The following is a 22,290-nucleotide window of genomic DNA, read 5'->3' as shown; positions in this document are numbered from 1 at the left end:
CACAACGGAATATCTTTAAAGGACTGAAAGAAAGAAAAAAACAACTGTCAACTTAGAAGTCTATATTTAGGGAAAATATCCTTCAACAATGAAGGCAAAATAAAGACATCTTCTGATAAACACAAACAGAATTTTTAATGCAACAGATTTTTATTACAAAAAATGCTAAAGAAAGTTCATCAGGCTGCATGAGAATGATACCAGATGGACATGCAGATTTATAAGAAAGAATGAAGAGTGCTAGAAATGTGGATAAATATAAGCCACTGGTTTTTTTTTTCTTTAAAATTTTAAAAGGAAAATTGACCTTACAAAGCAAAAAGAACAACAATGTATTGTGGGAGTCGTAGCATGTACAAGTAAAATATATAACAGTAGCACAAAGGAATGGAGAGGTTAAATGGAAATACACGGTTGTAAGATTCTTCTATTAGCAGAGAAGTGGTTTAATATAATTTCAATTTCTATGGTAAATTAAAGACTCATATAATAATTCCTAAAGCAGGATTTCTTAATCTCAGCATTATTGGCATATTGGACCAGATAATTCTTTGTCATGGGGTCTGTCCAGTACCACCTGTACAGGATGCTTAGCAGCATCATTGGCCTCTAGCCACCAGATGTGTTGTATCCATGTTTCCCAGTGTGACAACCAAAATTTCTTCAGTTACTGCCAGTGTCTCCTGGGAAACAATATTGCCCCTTATTGAGAACTGCTGCCCTAAGGCAATCACTAGAAGACACACAATAAAGGAAATACACACAAACACACACACACACACCCAAATAGTTATAGCTGTAAAGCCAATGGAAGAGGTAAAAGGGAATATTAAAAGCAAGGAAATAAACAGACAAAGGACTCAATCCAAAAGAGTGCAGTAAATAAGAAAAAAAACAAGGAAGAATTGATGGGACAAATGAAAGACAAATGACAAGATGGTAGAACCAACCATATTAATAATTACTGTAAATGGGCTAAACACATCAATTCAAAGGTAAGAATTTTTTTTGCAGACTGGATTAAAAAAAAAGATCCCACTATATGTTGTTCACAAGAGATGCACTTTTAATATGAAAACATAGATAGATTAAAAATAAGGATAAAGTAAGTTAACTATACAAACACTAAATCATAGAGCTGGTATGATTATGTTCATGTGAGACAAATTGGACATCAATACAAGGAACATTACCAGTGGTAAAGAGGGATGTTTTCTTATGATAAAGTTGAATTATCAAGAAGACATAACAATCCTAACTTGTGCATGTACCTAATAATTGAGTCTGAGAATTCAGCTGCCATGTTAGACCATGTGATGGAGAGCTGAAGTGCTCTGCCCACAGCTCCAGCTAAGCTTCCATCTGACAGCCAGAACAAATTGCCAGCTACGTGAGTAAGGTCATCTAAGCCTTCTAGTTGTCCAGTATCTTAGTTGATATCATATGAAGAAGAACCACCCTGTCACCTTACAGAATTGTGAGAGATAATAAATTGTTTTAAGTCACTGCATTTTGGGGTGGTTTGTTATGCAGCCATAGATAACAGATACAATACTTAAATCTGAAAAATCAAGAACTAGCAATAAAAGCATGTTATTTAGGGATATGAAAGTCATAACTAAAGGAATCAGTAAAAAAAAATTAAAGTGGTTGCCTCTTTGATACTTTATTACCTTGGTACAAATAAATATTTTTTAAAAAGAGAACTTATGAACTAGTAAAAAATTCTGAGGGAGTTGCCCAGGGTCTAGTACATAAAGATGGAAATATGAAAAAGAGGTTAATAGAGTAGTATATAGAATAGACAGGTATAATAGGAGTTCCAGAAGGAGAAGCAAGAAAGAATAGGGTTTGGAAATACTCAAAGAGATAATATCTGAAGTATCATCAATACTTGATGAGAAATGAATCCTCAGATTCAGAAAATACAATTCCTGAGGAAAATAAATCCATATCTAGACACATCATATGAAAACTGAAAAACACCCAAGTCATAAAGATCTTAAAAAGGACCCCAAAAAAGAAACATATTGCATTTATAGGAGTGATGATCCTCAAAAGACTTCTCAATGCAACAAGAAAAACCAGAAGACCATGGAGTAATATACTCAAAGTGCTGAGAGAAAATAAACCAATACTGAGCTAAAACATTGTTCAGCAGTGAGAGCAAAATAAAGGTATCTGTTATATCTAATATATAAAAAGGCACACAACTATGGCATTTACTGTTGTTCAGATACTGGGATAATTTCATACTGATTGGTAAACAACATACTTGTTGTTCCAAGCCCTTGGAGTGTCCCTTAGGACCCTCCCTCCCATCTCTATAGAATCTAACAACTAAAAGGTTGATTCCTGGCACAGAGAGAGGCTTCCAGGACCTTGTTCCAGCCCTGTGAATGGTGTCTATTTTGATTAGTTGGGTCCTGCCCATCTGCCAAATCCTGCTTCCCAGGCACTGCCATTGGATGTCCCAGAGAACCCCCAAAGGACTGGCCTATTCTTTGCCTGAGCCTATCACCTGGTCCTTCTTGTGGTGGAGGTCAACGTGGGTACCACTGGAAGTATGTGCAGGTACCCGCCAGCCTACAGGTTTATAAGCCAGGTTGCTATGGCTCCCATGTGCTAGCACCCAATATACAATGTTCTCCAGGCCAAAATGGACTTCTGTCCCACTGGAGCAGCCCTTGTATTCTTGGGGACAAATGCTCAGCACCAGTCTGACTCCCTCCCCAATGCTGTGGCCACCTGCTGCAGGCTGACTCGCCTTTGGATTCACCTTTGAATGGTCACTTGTGGGAATTGTAATCTCCTTAGGACTTTGAGAAAGCTATGAAGAAACAGAGAAATCAGTTAATAGCAGTAATGGAGGCCACTTTTGTCCCTGCTCAGGTGCTGCAAGTTCTTCCAGCATAGGAGACATTCCATGACAGACACAAGGCCACAGAGGATAAGCAGACCTACATGGGCGGTTTGGAGCCAGAGGATGCCCTTTTTATTACCCTATTTATTTTCAGTTCTATTTAATAGGATGACTTTGTTAAAACCATTTTTACACCCTCCATCACAGGCACACAACATTTGTTTTTATAGTAAAAATGAGAACTAAATTATATACTGCTTGCTCTGTGTCAGGCGTCACTATAAACATATATTAACACATTTGGGTCATAGAATCACACTTGGGTCATAGAATTATCACTATCACTCTCATTTTACAAATGGTAATACTAAAACATAAACAAGATATTCAAAACTTAAGTTGAAGGGTTGGTATTTGAACCCAGGAAGCCTAGACACAGAGTCAGACATAATCATTGCAATGTTGTGCTTCTTTTCTTCTGGATTGTAGGATTAGGTTTAACCAAATTAAGTATGATAATCCTGTAAGAGATAATAGAGTTAATAACTATGTAAAAATCTTAGACAGTACTATGAGAATTGGAAAAAAAATTAATATAGGTCAATATTTTAACAATTAAAATTATTAATATTATAACCGCAGGACCAGCTCAAACTGGTCCTTCTCTGTTGATAAAAAGGATGTTTAGTTGTCCTGCAGATACAGCAGAGCCAAAACTGCAAGTCATGTAACCTGGGCATGTGCAGAGAAGGAAAACCCCCCTCAAATAACACTCAGAACCTACATCTCCTCCCCTTGGAACCTGAACACTGGAACCCTTTCAGAAACAAGGGGTCCGTTGTCCAGGAAGATCGGATGCTGAAACCCACCATTACATACCTTACCATCTATGGCCAAGTGTAAAGCTCTCCAGTGGAAACCTGCCCTGCCAGCAGTTGTACATACCAGTCTGTCCTCCATAATTCAAAACAGTTGAGCCCTGCCTCCTGTCTTGCCGGTCGACCTTGCAGTAAAGCTCTTTCTTTTCTCAAAGGCCGGTGCAATAGTATTGACTTCTATGCATGTCTGGCAGCGAGCCCTTGCTTGGTAGCAATATTAAGAGAACTTCTTTATGTTCTGAGACTGTAATTTGCCTAATTACTCTCAATTTAGTGCAGAGTTTATTGAAACAGTTTGATATAGTTTCCTATGTCAAGTCATGGCTAAGAGAGGGGTATCATTCAGCAAGGGACACCTATGTAAAATAAAAGATTGTAATGGCAATTTGTAAAATTCAGTAAATGATTTGGAAATAACTAGAATGATTTGATGAATGATACACATTATAATTTATATTACTAACAAGCAGTTTTACATAATTCTATAGTATAGAGGACAAAAGTGAAATACATTTTTAATATTTGAATCTATATATTGATTTCTATAGTAATTTAGATTATCATATCAGTTGTAAAAATTTTTAATAGCACCTTGAAAGTTCTTGAGAAAAAGGGAGGGGGGGAGCCAGCAGTGCCAGGGGCCACCTTCAGAGATTTGATTTAACCAATCTAGTCTCAGTACCTAGCATGAGTATTTTTAAAAGGCTCTCCAGGTAACACTAATGTACTGTCAAGGTTGAGAACTACTGCTCAGCAGCTGAGGTTGGCAAACTACCATCCACAGCTGCCTATTTTGGTAGATAAAGTTTTATTGGAACATGGCCATCCTCATTTGTTATGTGTCATGTATGTCTACTTTTGTGTCAAAACACAGAGTAGTTGCTGCAAAGCCAATATGGCCCAAAAAACCTAAAATATTTTCTATCTGGCCCTTTATGGAAAAAGTTTGCCAGCTCTTTCTCTATAGCACTGAAAATGAATGAACTAATACTATGATAATATTTTTTAAAGTCTCCAATAAAATTTTTAATGAAAAACAAACTGGTGAATGATATGTACAGTGTAATACAATTTAAATGGAATTCCAAAATACACAATGCTACCGTAAGGCACTAATTTATGTAGTAACTATTTTTAAAAACTACATAGAAATGTTAAACACAACATTCAGCATAGTAGCTACATGTAGGGAAGGAGGAAGGGAAATAAGATTGGGAAACAGTAGAGGGAGAGGAGAGCTAAACCAAAGAAACAAAACGAGGCAAAAATGGCAAGATTGACTAGAGCTGGAGGATGGTACATAAAGGTTTATGTTATTCTCTATACTTTTCTAAATGCTTCAAAACCTAAATAAATTGAAGAGTGGTGGGCACTGAGGCATTTGGATTTTACCTGTAGTACATTACAACAAAATATTTTAAGTATATTAACTTGTTTCATTCTCACAATAATCCAGTAAAACAGGTTTTTGTTTTTGTTTTAATTGAGGTATAGTTGATTTACAAAGTGAAACAAGTTTTAGTAACTCCATGAGGGTAGGAACTATATCTGTATTTGCTCACTATTGAATCACTAGCAACTAAAGCAGTGCTTGGTACTTAGTATGTGATCAAGAAACATTTGTTGAATAAATAAGCCAGAGAATGCATTTGTAACTGCAAGCAAAGTGGCTTATACAAAGTAAAACAGTTCATTCATGGAAGAGCTAGCCTTTGAATTCTGGTAACTGACAGCTAGTCTAGTGTCATTTATAATATTCTAAGTTAGCCTCTTTTCTCCTCCTTTTCTATAATCTGTTATGCCTTTGAACCAATGGCTTGACAAGAGCTGAACTCGTGCTAGCATTTTTCTGCAGTTATTAGAAACATAATCTTCAGACCATCAATTTAGTGATTTTGTGTTTTTTGTTGTTGTTTGACATATACAAGAATGGGCACATGGCTTGGTTAACTGTTTCCTATGGGATTGACATGTTTTATGAATTACACATCTGGGAAGAAGGGCTAGGTTCACTTGTTAACTAGAATGGCTGCCTAGAAGGTGGATTGATTTAGTATACAAATCCCATATTAATATTATTTCTAATGTAATTGCCTTTGTTAGTCATTTATTGAATGAAAAAAAAGCCTGCCCCACCAGCCTCCTCTTTCATGCTGCTGTTGTAGCATTTTCTTTTTCTTCTAATCTCTTGATTCTATTGATTATGAATAAGGTGGTAAGCCTGTCAACCCCTCACCATCAAAACCAACTTCATCAAGAACAGAAACACAGTTGCATAGCCTTTTAGAATCCTAAAGTAGTTTAAATTAGTTATTTCATTTTTCTTTCTCAATGAGGAAGTTAGATTTACAAATGAGAAAGCTGAAGCTAAAATAATTAGGTATCATCCAAATTCAAAAAACCAAAATGTGGCAAAGTTATGATTTAGGCCCAAATATGATTTCAAAACCATTTTTTCTTTATGGTTCTAGGAGGCTAATATCAAGTTGGACATGGGAAACTAAAGAGCAAGTCTAAAGCAGTACTTTTCCTAATCTCAGGAGGTAGGTTGTTTGGTTTGTATTTTAATTGGTTCTTAGGCTTTGGATTTGTTCTTTTCAGTTCAGAGTACCTAGTGAGTTCTAAAATTGTGTTGGGGCTTTAGGCCAAGGCTAGATTTCCAGATGAAATGTCTGTCACATATCCTGCACTACACACACTTGCTGATAAATGAGTGTTTACTCCACAATGGACTTTTCTCCAATCTGTGAGCCCATGGTGGTTTAGATCTATGCTACTAGGGCTTGCTCCAAACCACATGGCTCAGTGATTGCAGGGAACATCTGTCTATGCTTACCAGTTCATATAATGTATCTTCCCTAGCCATATAAATCCTCACTTGTGTGGATAGTCTATAGCTATATACAATATAGAATATTTTATATACTATTCCTAATGACATAATAGGCATGAAAGGTATTATTCTAAAGCAGGTCATGGCGTGAATATACACATTCAATATTAATATTCCAAGTGAAGTAGTAGGTAAGGAGATATACTGAGTTAATCTTCTTTAGTTATGTTGTATTTGAAATGTATACAATGTAAAATATGAAAGTCAGGAACAAAAACCACATTCACAGAAAGATAGACAAGATGAAAAGGCAGAGGGCTATATACCAGATGAAGGAACAAGATAAACCCCCAGAAAAACAACTAAATGAAGTGGAGATAGGCAACCTTCCAGAAAAAGAATTCAGAATAATGATAGTGAAGGTGATCCAGGACCTCGGAATAAGAATGGAGGCAAAGATTGAGAAGATGCAAGAAATGTTTAACAAAGACCTAGAAGAATTAAAGAACAAACAAACAGAGATGAACAGTACAATAACCGAAATGAAAACTACACTAGAAGGAATCAATAGCAGAATAACTGAGGCAGAAGAACGGTTAAGTGACCTGGAAGACAGAATGGTGGAATTCACTGCTGCGGAACAGACTAAAGAAAAAAGAATGAAAAGAAATGAAGACAGCCTAAGAGACCTCTGGGACAACATTAAACGCAACAACATTCACATTATAGGGGTCCCAGAAGGAGAATAGAGAGAGAAAGGACCAGAGAAAATATTTGAAGAGATTATAGTCGAAAACTTCCCTAACATGGGAAAGGAAATAGCCACCCAAGTCCAGGAAGCGCAGCAAGTCCCATACAGGATAAACCCAAGGAGAAACACGCCGAGACACATAGTAATCAAACTGGCAAAAATTAAAGACAAAGAAAAATTCTTGAAAGCAGCAAGGGAAAAACGACAAATAACATACAAGGGAACTCCCATAAGGTTAACAGCTGATTTCTCAGTAGAAACTCTACAAGCTGGAAAGGAGTGGCATGATATACTTAAAGTGATGAAAGGGAAGAACCTACAACAAAGATTACTCTACCCGGCAAGGATCTCATTCAGATTCGATGGAGAAATCAAAAGCTTTACAGACAAGCAAAAGCTAAGAGAATTCAGCACCACAAACCAGCTGTACAACAAATGCTAAAGGAACTTCTCTAAGTGGGAAACACAAGAGAAGAAAAGGACCTACAAAAACAAACCCAAAACAATTAAGAAAATGGTCATAGGAACATACATATCGATAATTACCTTAAACGTAAATGGATTAAATGCTCCAACCAAAAGACACAGGCTTGCTGAATGGATACAAAAACAAGACCTGTATATATGCTGTCTACAATAGACCCACTTCAGACCTAGGGACACATATAGACTGAAAGTGATGGGACGGAAAAAGATATTCCATGCAAATGGAAATCAAAAGAAAGCTGGAGTAGCTATACTCATATCAGATAAAATAGACTTAAAAATAAAGAATGTTACAAGAGACAAGGAAGGACACTACATAATGATCAAGGGATCAGTCCAAGAAGAAGATATAACAATTATAAATATATATGCACCCAGCATAGGAGCACCTCAATACATAAGGCAACTGCTAACAGCTATAAAAGAAATCGACAGTAACATAATAATAGTGGGGGACTTTAACACCTCACTTACACCAATGGACAGATCATCCAAAATGAAAATAAATAAGGAAACACAAGCTTTAAATGACACAATAGACCAGATAGATTGAATTGATATTTATAGGACATTCCATCCAAAAACAGCAGATTACACTTTCTTCTCAAGTGTGCACGGAACATTCTCCAGGATAGATCACATCTTGGGTCACAAATCAAGCCTCAGTAAATTTAAGAAAATTGAAGTCATATCAAGCATCTTTTCTGACCACAACGCTATGAGATTAGAAATGAATTACAGGGAAAAAAAAGTAAAAAACACAAACACATGGAGGCTAAACAATACGTTGCTAAATAACCAAGAGGTCACTGAAGAAATCAAAGAGGAAATAAAAAAATACCTAGAGACAAATGACAATGAAAACACGACGATCCAAAACCTATGGGATGCAGCAAAAGCAGTTCTAAGAGGGAAGTTTATAGCTATACAAGCCTACCTCAAGAAACAAGAAAAATCTCAAGTAAACAATCTAATGTTACACCTAAAGGAACTAGAGAAAGAAGAACAAACAAAACCCAAGGTTAGCAGAAGGAAAGAAATCATAAAGATCAGAGCAGAAATAAATGAAATAGAAACTAAGAAAACAATAGCAAAGATCAATAAAACTAAAAGCTGGTTCTTTGAGAAGATAAACAAAATTGATAGGCCATTAGCCAGACTCATCAAGAAAAAGAGGGAGAGGACTCAAATCAGTAAAATTAGAAATGAAAAAGGAGAAGTTACAACAGACACTGCAGAAATACAAAGCATCCTAAGAGACTACTACAGGCAATGCTATGGCAATAAAATGGACAATGGAAGAAATGGACAAATTCTTAGAAAGGTATAAGCTTCCAAGACTGAACCAGGAAGAAACACAAAATATGAACAGACCAATCACAAGTAATGAAATAGAAACTGTGATTTAAAATCTTCCAACAAACAAAAGTCCAGGACCAGATGGCTTCACAGGTGAATTCTATCAAACATTTAGAGAAGAGCTAACACCTATCCTTCTCAAACTCTTCCAAAAAATTGCAGAGGAAGGAACACTCCCAAACTCATTCTATGAGGCCACCATCACCCTGATACCAAAACCAGACAAAGACACTACAAAAAAAGAAAATTACAGACCAATGTCACTGATGAATGTAGATGCAAAAATCCTCAACAAAATACTAGCAAACAGAATCCAACAACACATTAAAAGGATCATACACCACGATCAAGTGGGATTTATCCCAGGGATGCAAGGATTCTTCAATATACGCAAATCAATCAATGTGATACACCATATTAACAAATTGAAGAATAAAAACCATATGATCATCTCAATAGATGCAGAAAAAGCTTTTGACAAAATTCAACACCCATTTCTGATAAAAACTCTCCAGAAAGTGGGCATAGAGGGAACCTACCTCAACATAATAAAGGCCATATACGACAAACCCACAGCAAACATCATCCTCAATGGTGAAAAACTGAAAGCATTTCCTCTAAGATCAGGAACGAGACAAGGATGTCCACTCTCACCCCTATTATTCAACATCGTTTTGGAAGTCCTAGCCATGGCAATCAGAGAAGAAAAGGAATACAAATTGGAAAAGAAGAAGTAAAACTGTCACTCTTTGCAGATGACATGATACTATACGTACAGAATCCTAAAAATGCCACCAGGAAACTACTAAAGCTAATCAATGAATTTGGTAAAGTTGCAGGATACAAAATTAATGCACAGAAATCTCTTGCATTCCTATACACTAATGATGAAAAGTCTGAAAGAGAAATTAAGGAAACACTCCCATTTACCATTGCAACAAAAAGAATAAAACACCTAGGAATAAACCTATCTAGGGAGACAAAAGATCTGTATGCAGAAAACTGTAAGACACTGATGAAAGAAATTAAAGATGACACCAACAGATGGAGAGATATACCATGTTCTTGGATTGGAAGAATCAATATTGTGAAAATGACTATACTACCCAAAGCAATCTACAGATTCAATGCAATCCCTGTCAGATTACCAATGGCATTTTTTACAGAACTAGAACGAATCATCTTAAAATTTGTATGGAGACACAAAAGACCCCGAATAGCCAAAGCAGTCTTGAGGGAAAAAAACGGAGCTGGAGGAATCAGACTCCCTGACTTCAGACTATACTACAAAGCTACAGTAATCAAGACAATATGGTACTGGCACAAAAACAGAAACATAGATCAATGGAACAAGAGAGAAAGCCCAGAGATAAACCCACGCACCTATGGTCAACTAATCTATGACAAAGGAGTCAAAGATACACAATGGAGAAAGGACAGTCCCTTCAATAAGTGGTGCTGAGAAAACTGGACAGCTACATGTAAAAGAATGAAATTAGAACACTCCCTAACACCATACACAAAAATAAGCTCAAAATGGATTCGAAACCTAAATGTAAGACCAGACACTATAAAACTCTTAGAGGCAAACATAGGAAGAACACTCTTTGACATAAATCACAGCAAGATCTTTTTTGATCCACCTCCTAGAGTAATGGAAATAAAAACAAAAATAAACAAATGGGACCTAATGAAACTTCAAAGCTTTTGCACAGCAAAGGAAACCATTAACAAGACGAAAGACAACCCTCAGAATGGGAGAAAATATTTGCAAAGGAATCAACGGACAAAGGATTAATCTCCAAAAAATATGAACAGCTCATTCAGCTCAATATTAAAGAAACAAACAACCCAATCCAAAAATGGGCAGAAGACCTAAATAGACAGTTCTCCAAAGAAGACCTACAGATGGCCAAGAAGCACATGAAAAGCTGCTCAACATCACTAATTATTAGAGAAATGCAAATCAAAACTACAATGAGGTATCACCTCAGACCAGTTAGAATGGGCATCATCAGAAAGTCTACAAACAACAAATGCTGGAGAGGGTGTGGAGAAAAGGGAACCCTCTTGCACTGTTGGTAGGAATGTAAATTGATACAGCCACTATGGAGAACAGTATGGAGGTTCCTTAAAAAACTAAAACTAGAACTGCCATATGATCCAGCAATCCCACTACTGGGCGTATACCCAGAGAAAACCATAATTCAAAGAGACACATGCACCCCAATGTTCATTGCAGCACTATTTACAATAGCCAGATCATGGAAGCAACCTAAATGCCCATCGACAGACGAATGGATAAAGAAGTTGTGGTACATATATACAACGGAATATTACTCAGCCATAAAAAGGAACGAAATTGAGTCATTTGTTGAGACGTGGATGGATCTAGAGACTGTCATACAGAGTGAAGTAAGTCAGAAAGAGAAAAATAAATATCGTATATTAACGCATGTATGTGGAACCTAGAAAAATGGTACAGATGAGCCGGTTTGCAGGGCAGAAGTTGAGACACAGATGTAGAGAACAGACATATGGACACCAAGGGGGGAAAACTGCGGTGGGGTGGGGATGGTGGTGTGCTGAATTGGGCGATTGGGATTGACATGTATACACTGATGTGTATAAAAGTGATGACTAATAAGAACCTGCAGTATAAACAAACAAAACAACTAAAAAAAAAAAAAAAAAAAAGAAAGTCAGGACCTATTCAGACTTTTGTCACTAGGGAGGAAAATATTTTCAAATGTAGATTTTGAATTATCACTAACCCTCTGTGAGAGGTTGGACTTTTCCATGCTTTTTCTTTTAGAGTACAGGAACCATGTTGAGTACCTAATAGCTAGCAGAACAAAAGATTCAGCATTTTTTTCAAAGGCAAATTATTTGGTTTATGTCTGTTCTCATTTTTCAGATCTTTTAATTGGTGTAAATACTATGTTTGTGGTTGGATTAAAAGATTTTTAGAACTATTTAGACTAGAGATTAGCAGCCAATTATCTCATTTCATAGTAAGAAAACCACAGCTCACAGAAGTTAAGAAACAGAGTTGGGACTAAATCCAAAAGTCCAAATTAAGAGTGTTAACCCTGACCTCCCTGAATAGTTCAGTTGCTAATTCATATTGAAAGTTATTTTGAAATGTTGAATTTATCTAATTCTTTTGAAATCTACTGCTAATTCCTCAATCAAAGCATTTACTAAGTATCTAGATATCTATAGGATTTTATTTTATTTTTTAAATTTATTTTTATTTTATTTTATTTTTTATTGGAGTAAAATTGCTTTACAATGTTGTGTTAGTTACTGTTGTACAATGAAGTGAATTAGCTATACATATACCTATATTCCCTCCCTCTTGGACTTCTCTCCCCCCTCTTCACCGCCATCTAGGTCATCACAGAGCACCGAGCTGAGCTCTCTGTGTTATACAGCAGGTTCCCACTAGCTATCTATTTTACACATGGTAGTGTATTTATGTCAATCCTGATCTCCCAATTCGTCCCTCCCCTCCCCTTCCCCCACTGTGTCCACATGTCCGTTCTCTACGTCTACATCTCTATTCCTGCCCTACAAATAGGTTCATCTGTACCATTTTTCTAGATTCCACATATATGCATTAATATGCGATATTTGTTTTTCTCTTTCTGCCTTACTTCACTCTGTATGACAGACTCTATGTCCATCCACATCTCTACAAATGACCCAATTTCGTTCCTTTTTATGGCTGAGTAACATTCCATTGTATATATGTACCACATTTTCTTTATCCATTCATCTGTCGTTGGACATTTAGGTTGTTGCCATGTCCTGGCTGTTGTAAATAGTGCTGCAGTGAACATTTGGGTACATGTGTCCTTTTCCATAGGATTTTAAATTGGACTTAGTGCTTCCAGTTTCTTTTTACTCCAATTCATCTTGTTTTTGTTTCTGAATTTATTTACTCCCTACTAGTGCCCTAAGTAGTCCTTAAATTTTTTTAAATGATCATGAAATATTTTATCTTTACAAAATGATATTATTGTAGATCAGGAAACACACTCTGAGAGGGAGATTTATGCTCAAGAAGTCTACTGTGACATGTTCTTGAGATCAGTGCCTATAAGGGGAGGAAAAGAAGTAAGATTGGGCAGAGGGAGTTGTTGGGCAGCTCTGGAGGCCAGGCCTTTATACTCCTATATCTGCCTATATCTGCTGCTTCTGGAGAAGGGGAAAACATCGGGTGAAGTGCCTCTCTTTGGTTAAGGGCAATTCCTAGAGGGCACCGTCAGCTGCCAGTTTCCCCAGAAGGCATGAGTGCTTTAGGCCTGAACAGAATTTTGAGTGGTACACTACAGCATCCACTATGAATATATATAACATATGAATAAGACATAAGAAATAAAACAAACACTCACTGTGTTGGAAAGAGTAATCCTTGCCCTCCTCCCCACCATGCACACCAAGATGTCCATGTACTAATCCCTGGAGCATATGAATATTATACCTTACATGGCAAAAGGGACTTTGCAGATGTGATTACGTTAAAGATCTTGAGATGGGGAGATTATCCTGGATTATCTGTGTGGGCCAGTGTAATCACAAGGATCCTTATTATAGGGAGGTAGGAAGGTCAGAATCAGAGAAGGACATGTGATGACAGAAGCAGAGGTTGGAGCAGTATGGCCAGAAATCAAGAAATGCAGCAGCCTCTAAACACTGGAAGAGCCCAAAAATGTATTCTCTTCTGGATCCTCCAGAAAGCTCTCAGCTCTGCCAACACTTTGATTTATGCCCCATAAGACCCATTTCAGACTTCTAAACTTGAAAACTGAAAGATAATAAATTTTAATGTTTTAAAGCTACTAAGTTTGCAATAATTTGTTACAGCAGCAATAGGAACCAGTACACCTCTGTGCTCTCACCCCAGAGTAAGCAGTAGAACGCTAAACGTGCCTTTGAGAGCCTCTGTCTACCCCTCTCCAGTCACATCCCTCTCCTTTCCTACCAAGGGTAGCTACTATTCTGAATAATAATTTGATCATTTCCTCAATTTTCATTATAGTTTTACTCTATGTTTATATATTTCTAGTGGTACATTAAGTGTTTATGTTTTCATAGTATTCTGAAGTTGCTTTGTCACTCTACATTGTGTTTGAGATTCATCAATGTGATGTGTGGAGCTGTGGTGCATTTATTTTACTGCTGTTGTATTCTAGTTTTATGAGTATATGGCAATTGAGTTATCCTCTTGTTGGTTGTTATTCTACCTTCTCATACTTGCTTTAATCTAGTAAAATTACTGCAGATTGTCCTCTGAATGGGTAAGGGCAACGTCTAAGGAAAAGCACATCAGAGAGATCAGTGTAGTGTCACAATCTTTCTTTCTATTTACCTCACCTTCTTTCCTGACAAATGAATATTCTTCTCATTTTCATGGCCTTATTTATTTATTTAAATCATTTTTACATCTTTATTAGAGTATAATTGCTTTACAATGGTGTGTTAGTTTCTGCTGTATAACAAAGTGAATCAGCTATATGTATACATATATCCCCATCATATCCCCTCCCTCTTCAGCCTCCCTCCCATCCTCCCTATTCCACCCCTCTAGGTGGTCACAAAGCACTGAGCTGATCTCCCTGTGCTATGTGGCTGCTTCCCACTAGCTATCTATTTTACATTTGGTAGTGTATATATGTCAATGTTACTCTCTCACTTCATCCCAGCTTCACCTCCCCCCTCCCCGTGTCCTCAAGTCCATTCTCTACGTCGGTGTCTTTTTTTTTTTAAACTTAAAAATATTTATTAATTCATTTATAGTAACAATAATCAACCTATTACGTGTCAGCATAAATCACGTTTTTAACAGAAAATATCTATATTTTCCAAAACCAGAGAAAATATGTGAGAAGAGTGGCATTGTTTTATATTAAGTTCTTTTTACATAAATTTACATCCCATTTTTTTTTATTCAAACAGAAAGTCACAAAAATTATAATCATCCTCATCAGTTCACTCAGCCCCATGTAATTAATTTCTTTTTCATCTTTATCTTTTGTTAGCACTTTTATGAATTCATCAGTTTTCCATTAGAGTTCTGAAAATGCTTATTCATTCATTTCAGCAATATAGTCAGTTACCAGAAACCTGTACTTGTCAGAGTCTTTTCCATGAATTCCTTGAAGATGAAACCCGTTTATGGGAACATTTTTGCAAAAGCATCAGAGTACACCCAGGACTGTCTGTAAATGACAAAAGACTTAAAAATGACCACGGTTAAAGATTTGATGTAAGTTCATAGTAATGCAATTGACAAGGAAATTTAGTTATTTCTGGGATATACATTTTAAAGTAATAACTAGAATTATACCTTATAACATTATACCAGAACATATAAGATTTTTAGAAATTTCATGTAATGTCTGAAACATTTACATTAACATATGTCCATACAAATAACCCAAAGAAAGTTCAGTATAAGTGGTTTTTTAAAATTTTTTAATTTAATTTTATTTATTTTTTTATACAGCAGGTTCTTATTAGTCATCAATTTTATACACATCAGTGTATACCTGTCAATCCCAATCGCCCAATTCAACACACTACCATCCCCAACCCCCCCACGGCTTCCCCCCCTTGGTGTCCATATGTTTGTTCTCTACATCTGTGTCTCAACTTCTGCCCTGCAAACCGGTTCATCTGTACAATTTTTTTAGGTTCCACATACATGCATTAATATATGATATCTGTTTTTCTCTTTCTGACTTACTTCACTCTGTATGACAGACTCTAGGTCCATCCACCTCACTACAAATGACTCAGTTTCGTTTCTTTTTATGGCTGTGTAATATTCCATTGTATATATGTGTCATGACCGAATTTAAATAAGTTCCTAGATGATAGGAATTGTGATGCTAAACCTATTATATTGTACAGTACTTTGTATGAGGTATTGCTGGTGCTGAATAATTGTGAAATAATAATAGCAATAAATGTTATGTACTACCAGCATGTAGGCATCAGGACCATTTGGTTGCAGACAACAGAAACTCAACTCATACAAGCTTAAGTGGAAAACATATTCTTTTGGTTCACATATGTGGAAATTTCAGTGGGAGGAGCTAGAGCTTTAGGGCACAGCTAGATACAATGGTTGAAATGATATCCTTAGGACTCTTTATTTCTTTCCATCACTCAGATTATCCATCTTTGCCTGACCTCATTCTCAGAAAGAGAATATCATAATGGAAAGATGCCTAGTGTTGCTCCAAATCTACTTCATTTTACAAGTAATTTGTCCAGAAAAATAGAACATTACACTCCCTCCTAGTTACCAGATATGAAATCTCTGATGATCTGGAGATATTTTAATAGGTTTTGTTTGAGTCATGACAGTCTTACCTGATTTGCATGGACTGAAACTATTAATGTGGAATGGATGAGATTCCATGTTAATCCAAAGGAAAGGATGCTGAGCAGAAAAGAAATGTCCTCTACCACATGTATCAGAAAACCTTCTCAAGTTTAATATATTTAACACTATGCTAAGTGTGAGGATGCTGGGATCTTAATCTAAACAAAAATAATCCTTATAAGCATGGATTCTCCCAGTCAAACATAAAAATCCAAATAAAGTTTAGGTTGATAGCCTATTATCTGGTTACATTTTCTCTTTGGGATACAAATTGTTCTTAAAATAAAAGGGAAAACCTGTGAGGTATATGCCATTTTGTTGAATTTTGAACCACAAAAGCTTCAAGCTTCAAATACTGATTTTCACAGTGTCCATGCTGTGAAAATCCCTATGATAAAACCAATTTCACTTTCAATTCGGTGTTTCTCTACTTTGGAACATGAGTGCATTATTTCTAACCTGACTCTGAGTTTGTATGTATACATCTGTGTGTGTATTGGGTTATATGAATAGACAGAATGGTTGAGTGGGAAGAACACGGGGTCTGTGAGTAATAAGGCTTGAATTCCCACAAAACTTTAAAAATAATGCTTTAATACTTACTATGTTGCAGTTATCCCCCACGTTGTAATCTAGCCTTTTACGTATTTTATTTAATCATCAGTAGGATGTGAACACCTCAAGTTCAAAGTAAGGATTGTGTTTTAGTTATTTTTATATTCTAAGCCTTGACAAACATCTGACACATAGAGCTCACTGAATAAACATCTATTGAATTCTTATTGTTAACATAATATTTATCAAAAATAGTGATGTTAAGCATAATACTAATAAATATTACTTATTAAGTGGCTAATATGTGTCATGTTCTGCCAGGTACTTTTCAAGTTAATTTACTGTTTATTAAATTATTAACATCACAGCTTGGATGAGGCTCCTCATTTGTAAAAAGACTGTGGCTATATAATATCTAATATCTCTTCCAAGTTAAATGTTGTAGGAATTTATTTTCCCTTTGACTTCCATTATAAGATTAGAGATGAGTTCTTATGGATAGTATTTAAACCAAGTACATAATAAAATTTCACTTGGCACACATTGCACAATAGTTATTCACTAGGGGCTATATTCTGTGTTCTTCTAATACTTTCTCTGTGGGAGAAGGCTATCTGCTCTTCTCCAAAGATAGCCTATTTTAAAAAATTCTGCTTAGAGTGGGCAGGACACTAGCAGTCTCCTCCAGGCTTCACTGTACCAGAACTTGAGTTTTATGTCTACCATCACCTTGAGAGTTTCGGAGCAGATCCATTCCCTCCCAATATCAATCTGCCTCTAATTACTACGAAGGAAAAGACTTCTGAGTTATGCAGTAAGATGTTTGTTTCCAGCTTGCCTTTCTTTCTTCAAGCTGACTTTTATCACAGTTCAACTACCAACATATCTCATGTGTACAACTGCAATAATGAGTTTATTCACATCCACTCTAGCCCTCTCTAATCTCTTTTCCACATTGAAACCAAAATAATATCTTCAAAATTCCGATTAGTCCCTACTTACAAGACTTAAATGGTATCCATTGTTCTAAGAATAAAGACAACATTCTGCAACCTGGTTTAGAAGGTTTTGCGTAATAGGCCTCTACTTCCTCTCAGAGACGTCTTCATGTTTCTTTTGCCTCTCTGCCCTAGCCACACTGGCCTATGTTGAATCCCCATACTCCCCAAGCACATGGGGTATTTTCATGTATTGTTTCATCAGCTTGAAATTCTTTCTCTTCCCTCTTCATCTATTAATTTCATAGTTGAGAATGTGGACTCTTGAACCAGATTACTTTGGTTTGTAATCCCAGTTCTACTACTCACTGGCGTAATGACCTCAGGCAAGACACTTAGCTTTTCTGTGCCTCAGTTTCCTAATTTGTAAAATGGGGGGTCTTTTTAGTTCTGAGCACCCAATTCTAAGTTATGGGGGTGGAGATTTTGTCCCCACACCTCTAACAAGCAATGCTGTGACACCAGCTGAGTATTATACAATTCTACCTTATCTACCCAGAGACAGCATCAGATTCCACAAGTTGAGGGCGCTGTTCTACAGTACTCCCTAATCCCTCCCTACTCCAGATGCCAACCGCAAGCCCAGGTTGTTACCTGTGCTTGTGACCAACCAGCTGTATATTGAAGGTTCCCATGAACTCTTCCTTCGGTTGATTAATTTGCAAAGCGGCCCATAGAACTCAGAGAAACATTTTGTTTACTAGATCACTGGTTCATTATGAACGGCTATAACTTAGGAACAGCCATTCCTAAGATGGAAGAGATGAATAGGGCAAGATATGGGAAAAGGGGTGGAGCATCTATGCTCTCTCTATAGTCACAGTCATAATTTTACATTTATTTATGGATTTAAAAAATAACTTAGGTGTTTCTTTTATTCTCTTTTTCCTTTTATTCTTTTACTTTAAACTGTACATTAACATTAAAACTTTTTTCCTACCAAATATTTGCCAGTTTTATTGAGGTATAATTGACATACATACACTGCACATATTTAAAGTACAATTTTATAAGCTTTGACATATGTATACAGCTGTAAAATATCACCACAATCAGGCCTATCAGAGTTTAAAGTAGACCTACTTCCCATAGATCTCAAAGCCTCCAGAGGTTTTTGTTTTTGTTTTTTTATTGCTGGAGCACTTCAAGAAATGTTTTCAAAGGTGGTCTTTATGTGATGAATGTTCTGATACTTATGTGCATGAAAGAATCATTATTTCAGCCACACACTTAGATAATAGTTTAGTTTTATGTAAAGCCCTAGATTTGAAGTTCTTTTCTTTTAGTACTTTGAAAATATTGCTTCATGTTCTTCTTATAACTTTTAAGTGATTATTTGACTCATGTCTTTTTCCACAGCTATGCTGTAAACTCTATGAAGGCAGAGGTCATGTGGTTTTTGCTCATCATTGTATCCCCTTGTGTATCCAGCATAGTGCCTTGGTACTTAATAGGTGCTCCTTCACTTTTGTTGAATGAATGGACAAAGATTTAGGGTGAAGCAAGACTAGAAAGATATTTGGGATGTTTTGGATGGTCTTGAAAGCTAGTTGAAAAGTTTGTATTTAATTTGGCAAGCAATAGAGTTACACAGAGTTTTAAGATAGTGTTCCGTAGTGACATAACTAGAGCAGCCCTTTAGGAAGCTTATTCTGACAACAATATATTAGATACATTGGAGTGCTAGAAGTATGGAAACCAATTATAGTACTACAATAACAATGCAGGCTAAACAATGAAAGCCTGAACTTGGATGCTGGGTGTGGGAATTGCAAACTGGAGACATATTTGAGACAGGACAGGACTTGACAAGGGTAGTGAATGATTTTTAAACTTCAGATCTGGATGACTGGGAGACAGTGTTCCATGAACAGGAATAGGAGATTTGAGACAAGTGAACAGTTTACATGAGACATATGTTCTGAGTTAGGTTTGAAATGGTTTTGGTTTGAGGTGCTGATGGGATGTTCAGGAAAAAGCTGAAATTGTGGCTGTGGAGCTCAGGACATGGTTCACAACTAGAGATAAGGTCTTAAACAGGGCTGGCCATCTATGACCCATGGATAGCCAACCTGCTACTCACTTTTGTATGGCCCACAAGTCAAGACTGTATTTTACATTTTTAAATGCTGAGAGAAAATTAAGAAAGAGTAATATTTTGTGACACATGAAAATTATATGAAATTCAGATTTTACTGTTCATAGTTTTATTAGAACAGAGCCACACTTGTTTCTGTATTGTCTATGGTTGCTTTTGTACTACAAAAGCAGAGTCAAATAGTTCCATCAGACTGTATGGCCTGCAAAGCCTGAAATATTTACTGTCTGGCCTTTTACTGAAAAAAAATTGCCACTGTATACATACATTCCTGAGTTGTCAACTGTTGTCACTCTTTTGCAAAGCAGTTTGACCAGAACAGAACACAAAAAAATGATAACAGCTGTATTAAAATAACAAAGTTATGGACTCTTCTCTCCTTTTACAAATTCAAGTATTTTAACAAGACATTGATAATTTTTCTTAAAATAAATTTTATAAAAAATCCATTCAAGTATTTCAGGCAAATGCAAATGTATTTACTGTTTGAATGAAGAGCAGAATTCTAGGCCTGTAATAAAACTTGGAACACTTCATTAGGTCATACCAAGCAGAATTTTACACAAATGAAGGTGACTGTAAGATGTGACAGGGAAAGGGGAAACTAGATTCTGCTTGTTCAGCCCTAGGGAAGGGCTGTGTTATAAATGGATCAGTCACCTGTGGTTGAAGGCCCAGGTCTTAGCTTTAAGACACAGGAATTCAATTTTTCAGTTATCTTGGAGTTGGTTTTTGATTGCATTTCTTCCCAATAAGAAGGACCATCTGGTACAGCAAAAAGGAAAAGTAGCTGGGTGGTCCTGTGGAGAGTTGTCATCAAACCAGAAGAGTTTCTTACTATTATATAAAGACAAAGTGAATCTGACTCAAATGCTTGAATTGGTCAATCAATCAAGTTACCTTCTGCTATGAATAAAGTTGATAAATATTGACAAACCATTGCTCTTTGGCTCTCTTATTTTAGACCCTATAATGATTATTACTCTTCAGTTACATAGCATGACACCATTATAGACAACAATAAAAAATATCCAAAGTTATCTTTATATTTATTCCCTTTGATAAAATTAAGGAGCAGTTTAATTTGGGGGAACACTCTAACATTGTGAAAGTTAACTCAGAGAATGATTTTTATTAAGCTCTTCCCCCAAATTCTTAGGAGTTCATCCTTTTTAGGAATTACATTTTCATATTTTCAGCTTATAGTGAGTATTTAATATATTTTGTGATAATTCTTCAGCTATTTTGCCAAAAGATAAGAGTTATTCCCCTTTTAGCATGGTCAATAACATAGATAAGGAATGTCACATCATTAAAAAATACAACTTCATAGGGTTTGAGGTATATAGAATTTTTTCAATATTTAGTGTGACTTCAAATATGTGTTAATATTTTCTGTGGTAATTTTTTAGCACATATTTTCTGGCATGATATAAAATGGCAGCTGGAATGGCATAAGTATTTCTATGTCAGACATATCAAGTTTGAGGGGCAAGAGAGGACAATATGAAGAAGTCCATCAGTTGGGAATGTGGCCCTAGACCTGTGGACAAAGGGCAGACCTAGAGATGCTAGAATTGAGATTTGAGACAGAGCAACAGATGAGGTCAACAAGAGAACCTGTGGAAATGGAGGAGAGGCTCTGTGATGTGAAGGTAATATGTATAAAAGTATCTGCCACAGCACCTGGCACATACTATGCACCTTATATATGGTCAATGCTATAGAGTGGACTGGCAGTCAAGGAGCATTGGGGTTGTGCAAAGAAAAAGAAGCCAGAGAGAGTGGTTTAAGAAATAGGAGAATCTTCAGCAAAGTAGCAGGATACAAGATTAACATTCAGAAATCAGTTGCATTTCTTTACACTAACAATGAAATATCAGAAAGGGAATGTAAAAAAAAAAAACCTTTTAAAATTGCACCAAAAAAAAAAAAAAAACCTAGGAATAAACCTGGCCAAGGAGGTGGAAGACTTATACACTGAGAACTATAAAACATTAATAAAGGAAATTAAAGGGGATTCAGAGAAATGGAAAGATATCCCATGCTCTTGGAGTGGGAGAATTAATA

At 36.2% G+C, this 22,290-nt stretch overlaps 1 protein-coding gene and 1 long non-coding RNA gene across 6 annotated transcripts in view; one reads left to right on the top strand and one right to left on the bottom strand.

Annotated features, from left to right (window-relative positions):
• LOC309661338 (uncharacterized protein) overlaps positions 1-22,290 on the top strand; it is a gene marked incomplete at its 5' end in the record, with an annotated part of 709,907 nt that overhangs the window by 6,984 nt on the left and 680,633 nt on the right. For 3 of the 5 annotated variants that reach the window (XR_014263947.1, XR_014263948.1, XM_082463079.1), the window contains one exon: positions 6,213-6,284. The exons of 1 other annotated variant lie outside the window; for it this stretch is intronic. Of the gene's footprint in view, positions 1-6,212; positions 6,285-19,481; positions 20,887-22,290 lie in introns of those variants that run through there. One more of the 5 variants, XR_014263949.1, reaches the window with a different exon arrangement.
• LOC309661407 lies at positions 15,057-20,969 on the bottom strand. Its single transcript, XR_014264029.1, has 2 exons — positions 20,881-20,969; positions 15,057-15,397 (listed from the first exon to the last, which is right to left on the bottom strand). It is a non-coding gene; the product is annotated as an uncharacterized lncRNA (long non-coding RNA).

The sequence above is a fragment of the Balaenoptera physalus genome (genome assembly GCF_965194825.1).
Source record: "Balaenoptera physalus genome assembly, chromosome: 5".
NCBI classification, from domain to species: Eukaryota; Metazoa; Chordata; class Mammalia; order Artiodactyla; family Balaenopteridae; genus Balaenoptera; species Balaenoptera physalus.
This window is presented reverse-complemented; position numbering and strand designations above follow the sequence as displayed.